At 44.6% G+C, this 5,051-nt stretch overlaps 1 protein-coding gene across 2 annotated transcripts in view; it reads left to right on the top strand.

The window, feature by feature from the left end:
* Positions 1-4,479: 4,479 nt before the first annotated feature.
* The window catches only part of SESTD1 (SEC14 and spectrin domains 1), a 144,449-nt gene continuing 143,877 nt past the window's right edge, over positions 4,480-5,051 (top strand). The window contains exon 1 of one of the 2 annotated variants that reach the window (XM_010859749.1): positions 4,480-4,596. The gene's annotated coding sequence lies outside the window, so the exon portion shown is untranslated. Of the gene's footprint in view, positions 4,597-4,617; positions 4,836-5,051 lie in introns of those variants that run through there. The other variant, XM_010859747.1, reaches the window with a different exon arrangement.

Consider the following 5,051-nt stretch of genomic DNA (forward strand, 5'->3'; position numbering starts at 1 on the left):
ATAAAGAATGCTGACTGACAAAGAATTAATGCTTTTGATTGTGGTGCTGGAGAAGACTCTTGAGAGTCTCTTGGACAGCAGTCTATCATAAAGGAAATCAACCCTGATATTTATTGTAAGGTCTGATACTGAAGCTCCAATACTTTGACCACTTGATACAAAGAGCAGACTCAATGGAAAAGACCATGAAGCTGAGAAAGACTGAGAGCAGGAGGAGGAGGGGGCAACGGACGATAAGATGGTTGGAAGACATCACTAACTCAATGGACATGAGTTTGAGCAAACTCTGGGAGTTATTGAAGGACAGGGAAGCCTGGCCTGCTGGAGTCCATGGGGTTGCAAAGAGTCAAACATGACTTAGTGACAGAACAACAAGAAGATTTTGAATGCCCTGCTCTCTGGCTTGCCTAGTTTTGCCCTGCACTTGGTGTCTGCTTCCTGATTAGCATACTACCTGTTGACTCCCCCAGCTTCTTTACTAAGGGCTCAGCGCCTCACTTCTTCAAGCCTTAGCTCCAGGAGAAGACTCCTGAGAGTCCCTTGGACTGCAAGGAGATCCAACCAGTCCATTCTAAAGGAGATCAGCCCTGGGTGTTCTTTGAAGGAATGATGCTAAAGCTGAAACTCCAGTACTTTGGCCACCTCATGCAAAGAGTTGACTTATTGGAAAAAACTCTGATGCTGGGAGGGATTGGGGGCAGGAGGAGAAGGGACAACAGAGGATAAGATGGCTGGATGGCATCACTGACTTGATGGACGTGAGTTTGAGTGAACTCCGGGAGTTGGTGATGGACAGGGAGGCCTGGCGTGCTGCGATTCATGGGGTGGCAAAGAGTCGGATACGAATGAGCGACTGAGCTGAACTGAACTGAACTGAACCTTCAACTGAGACTTTCTCTATTCCTGTGATAGAAAGTTGCACCCCAGCCTCTGGCACTTTCTAGTTCTCTCCCCTGCATAATGTTTATCCAACATTTGCCACCTTCTAATACAGTGTTTGGAAAAGGCAATGGCAACCCACTCCAGTACTCTTGCCTGGAAAATCCCATGGACGGAGGAGCCTGGTAGGCTGCAGTCCATGGGGTCCCTAAAAGTCGGACACAACTGAGCGACTTCCCTTTCACTTTTCACTTTCATGCATTGGAGAAGGAAATGGCAACCCACTCTAGTATTCTTGCCTGGAGGATCCCAGGGACAGGGGAGCCTGGTGGGCTGGCGTCTATGGGGTTGCACAGAGTTGGACATGACTGAAGCGACTTAGCTTAGCAGGAATACAGTGTTTGGTATATTAATTTTTTTTTATTGCTTGTCCCATCCACCAAAACGCATAATCCTTGCAGAATTTTTGTGTATTTTCTCCCTACATACAGTATTCCCAGCACCTAAAATAGGAAATTCTTGATAAATATTCCTTGTGCACATGAGCGAACGGATGTGCGAATGGGTGGTTTCTGCGTAGTCATTGGCTTATGTTATCTTCTGTTCACTGGAGATGTGTCAGTGCCCTTCTCACATGTGGCCACCCTCTCTGCCTCTTTTTGGATCCAGCTTCCCCAGTTGATTGTCTGACTGGACTGGTTTTTTGGATTGAGATTTTTCCCAGGTCATTTTGAATGAGTGTGCATTGACTGTTTACAGGTCAGGTACCCTCCCAGGGGTAATCCACAGTGATTCAGGGATTACAGGGCAGGAAAGAGTACTGCCTGGGGCCATCCCTTCAACAGGGCCTGAGGGTGGAGCAGTTTCTCCAAGAAGCCTATTTTGAGGCAATGAGTGTTCAGCAATTACCTGACTCAGCTGAGCTTCAGTGTAGGTCTACCTTATCTCAATGAGTTCTTCAGAAGTTCCAGAGAATGATGTTTGGGAAACATATGTACATAAAATACTAGCTTACAATGAAGCAAAATGAATGTGAGAAGTTATATAATTTTAGGGGAGAAGTTATATAATTTATAATTAAGTTGTAGGGGAGAAATTAGGAATTTAGGAACAAGTTGCTTAAAGTGCTTTGGGGATTCTCCTTGCCCCTCCAGTCCTGAATGCCTTTCAAATGTTATTTTTATTTCACATTATTCTCTGTTTGGCAGGGGATCCTGATACATAACTTCCAAAGTGATATTTAAGATGAATACATGCAAAAGTGCACGCTCAGTTTCCAAAAACAAATTGCACAAATTCAGTTTTGAGGAGTATGCTTAAATACGTATGTATGTGTTAAAGTCCTAGAAAAGGTTTGAGTTTTTGTTTTTAGTTGGCAAAAAAGAACATGATATTTATGAATAGTGCGGGTTGGTAGAAAAATATAAATGTGATATCAAGCTGAATTTTGAAACATCATCATATGAATGTATAAAGTTGTATTTCTCTCTTTTCTCTTTATACCTGGAAGGCTGGACTCGGTTCTAGATGCCACCTTTTAAGAGGCACTAGGGTATGTTTAGAGGTGAGTGTGTGGAGGAGATGCAAAGGGCATGTGCGTCAAGGCTGTGTGAGAAGGCACACCCTGTTTGCTGACTTAGGCGGTATAAAAGGCTATGTATGGAAGGGGAATTGGACTCTTCTGTACTCAGTACATCTAAGTACTACATTTACATTCTCTGGATGTTTTAATTCAATTGTATTCCTATTAATGCTAATGATTTAACATGTTATTATTTTCCTCTTTTAAAGTCAAGCAAACTAATACTTGGAGCTGTTTTGTGCTTGTCCAAGGTCATACAGATGGAAGTCATAGAACTAGGACTTGACCACACTACTTCAGAGTTTAAATCCAGTGGTGTTTTCTACTAATTCCATTGTTACCTACCAAGTTTACAGGGAGACACATTTCAAAGTAGGGACTGGCAGGGCTGTTCAAGGATGAACACTATTGTGAGGTAGGTTGGTTCCCTGCCACTCAGAGTTCAAGCATGTGCTGCATAGCTGCTTTGCAAGGATCTGGCTGTCCCTTCACTTTACAGATACATAAAGAAGGATATGTTTACCTTAACAAAATACTAAAAACGAATAGAGCCAAAGGAACTCCAGAGGGGAGGCCTAGTGGATTTAAGTGATTGAACTATGTTCAATCTGTTGTCATTGGAAAATATAGCACCCAAACACCAGCATTTATAGTCCAATGTGTTTCCTGTTGCAATAGTTGCCCTTTATCTAAAAACTGGGTCCTCACTGTTGTGGAACTAGTGGGTATGGAAAGAGGAAGGGCAGGGATGTTTGGTGACTTACTATAATAGATTGTTTGGCATGATCCTGCTTTATTAAAACAAGCGAAGAATGCTAGTGGTAGTGGGAGAGGGTTTGAAATGATAAACAGAGAATGCCATATGGTAAAGGAAAGAATACTGTGGAAGGTTAAGTAAGGAAGGCAGGGACTGTGGATTGCACTGTATTTCCCTCTTGTTGAGTAGATGCTCAACATGTATTTATCAGAATGAATAGTGACATCAGTACTTGAACAAATATTTAAAGAGAATCTTCCTAGTGCTGAGTATTGCGCCATGTCCAGGAGCCAAAAATGAACTAGACAAAAATCTCTACCCTTTTAAGGAATTCCCAGTCTAGTAAGAAAAGACCACCAATCAAAGCAATAGGAAAAATAGAAAGCGCTAAGGATTATTGTAGAGAATAGATCAAAATTTCCATGAAAGCAGAAAGGAAAGAGTAATTCAGTATAAGTGTGTCAGGTGAGGATGTGGTTGTGGAAAAAGGACAGGATGTCAGGGAAGACTCTAAGAGGAAAAGACGCACTATCTTTATTATCCTGAAGCACAGTAGACATTCACTGGTTAAATAAGGGATGAATTTCAGATGGAGGAAAGCATACAAAGGCACAAAAATGAAGCCTGAACGTGAGATGTGGTGGGAATTAAAGCTGGAGTTGAAAAGGTCTGGGGATCAGATCATCAATGACCTTGGATATCACAGTAATTGCTTGAACCTGATTATCCACGTGACAAGCCTCTGAAAGACTTTAAAGTGGGAAGTTCTGTGTTTTTGAAGCATTCCTAGTGGTCCTTAGGACTAGAAGCAGAAACAGTTGACAAGGCTTGACCTAAAGGGTGGCAAAGAGGCTAAAGTCATGGAGACAGATTATCAGTCACAGAAGTAAGAGGAAATATTAATCCTTGGGACTTTCAATCAGAGAACATTAGTAGAGAGATTTAGTTGCCTAGTTGTTGGAATGGTACTTTTTTTCACCCCAGTGGAATTAGGTGATACTGAAGTGAGTGGCACAGTGAGTAATAAGTAAGGCCTGAGATTGGGACCACATGGCTGCCCTGAGCTTGTATTAGCTGATGACTCTTTTGAACTGAATTCAGGAAATGACATAAAAACAATTTGCGCAAGAAAACTGGAAGAACAAGGACTCTGAAGTCATTACATTTGGAGAAAAATAACTAGGGATGGTGAAGATGGGCAAGCAGCCATTGTCAGAGGGCCATTTGTGGATAAATTCTGGACTGCCCAAAGGAAAGCTCCCCAAAGAAAACCAAATACCTTGAATCCAGCCCTTTCTCACTACAACCCATTCCCTCCAACTGCCTTACCCTTCAGCTACATCACACACCTCTTGTGTGGGAGAGTCGTCTCCTGGCAGTGAGTACTTGGAACTAAAGGAATCCCAACAAACCTAGGATGACAGTGTCAGAATTTTGAAAATCTTGGATACCATATTCATATTTCCGTATGAGGGCAGAGACAACAAATGACTTGCGAGGCGTCAAGTGGTCGTGGGGGTGTCCTTCCTTAAGCCCAGGCTTCCCGACTCTAGGCCCAGTCCTCCTTCCACCACCCCGCGGTGCCTGTGGGCTTGGGAGGCTGGAGCTCCGCGCCTGGTAAGGATCACCGGGTGGGCCTGGTGGCGGGGGAGGCCCACTCCTCGCCCAGCCCCCAACCCCCCCAGCCCCAGCCCCAGCGGGACTGCCAGCCCCGCCCCCTTCCCGTGCCGGGCGGGGTCGCCGCGCCGCCGCTCCCCGGGCGCGCGCTGGGCAGCGCGGACTCGGGTCGGGCCGAGGGTTCCGGGAGGTCTCGCCAGGCCGCCCGCGCCGCAG

This window comes from Bison bison, unplaced genomic scaffold (genome assembly GCF_000754665.1).
Source record: "Bison bison bison isolate TAMUID 2011002044 unplaced genomic scaffold, Bison_UMD1.0 scf7180017864460, whole genome shotgun sequence".
NCBI classification, from domain to species: Eukaryota; Metazoa; Chordata; class Mammalia; order Artiodactyla; family Bovidae; genus Bison; species Bison bison.